Below are 1,330 nucleotides of genomic sequence, written 5' to 3'. Positions count from 1 at the left end.
GGCTCAATCAAGCAACAAGAAAGGATCACTTTCCTTTGCCATTTATTGATCAGATGCTTGAGCGCTTAGCAGGTAAATCTCATTACTGTTTTCTTGATGGTTTTTCTGGGTACTTTCCAGATCCATATTGCTCCTGAGGATCGGGGGAAGACCACATTCACCTGCCCCTTTGGCACTCTTGCCTATAGGAGGATGCCTTTTGGCCTATGACAAAACAGTTGGAGAGTCTATATTGATTATAGGAGGCTTAACCAAGAAAGAAGAAATGATCACTTTCCTTTGCCATTTATTGATCAAATGCTTGAGCGCTTAGCAGGTAAATTTGATGCATGTTTGGATAGTCTGGATAAAGTTCTTCATAAATGCATCGAAACTGACCTTGTTCTGAATTATGAAAAATGTCATCTCATGGTAGAGCAAGGCATAGTTTTGGGGCATGTGATCTCAAATAGGGGAATCAGGGTAGACCCTTCCAAGATAGATGTTATTTCACAATTGCCTTACCCCTCTTGTGTGCGAGATGTTCGTTCTTTTCTTGGTCATGCAGGTTTCTATCGCAGGTTCATTAAAGATTTTAGCAAGAAGGCTCTTCCACTATCCAACCTGTTGCAAAAGGAGGTGGTCTTTGATTTTGATGAGAGATGTAAAGAGGCATTTGATTGCCTCAAGACAGCCTTGACCACCACTCCTATTATCCAGGCACCTGATTGGACAGTCCCTTTTGAGCTGATGTGTGATGCTTCTAATTATGCATTGGGGGCTTGTTGAAAGAGTTTATTTGAGAGGTTTTCCCCCTCAACAAATTGTCCCCGACAGCAGCGCCAATTTGTTGAAAGGAGTTTTCCTCTTCGGTGTGTTTTCTTTATTTGGTTAAGTAAGTGAACTCAGTTTTATTCTTTGTTCGCCATCTCGGCTTTGTTGAAATAAATTCCAACACTGGTATAATGGTTTCAAGAATATTCTAGTTAAAACTTACTTCTAATAATCATGTGAATAAGTTATTCCTTCTTTGCCCCATCTCAACTTTATAAGAATAAATTCTAACGCTGATCCAATGGTATCGAAGCAATCCCCTATTACATAATTATTAAGTACCTTTGAATACCATCTCGGTTTTGTGGAATAAATTCCTACGCCGATTTAATGTATTCTGATCATGAGATTGAGTCAGTCCTTCAGTTTTGTCATTCTTCTGCACTGGGTGGCCATCTTGGTACCCAAAGGACATCACGAAAGGTTCTTGACTCTGGGTTTTATTGGCCCACCATCTTCAAAGATGCATGGAGGATTTGTAGCACTTGTGAGCAGTGTCAGAGAGCAGGTGGTACCT

This window comes from Lupinus angustifolius, chromosome LG17 (genome assembly GCF_001865875.1).
Source record: "Lupinus angustifolius cultivar Tanjil chromosome LG17, LupAngTanjil_v1.0, whole genome shotgun sequence".
In the NCBI taxonomy this organism is placed as follows: Eukaryota; Viridiplantae; Streptophyta; class Magnoliopsida; order Fabales; family Fabaceae; genus Lupinus; species Lupinus angustifolius.
This window is presented reverse-complemented; position numbering follows the sequence as displayed.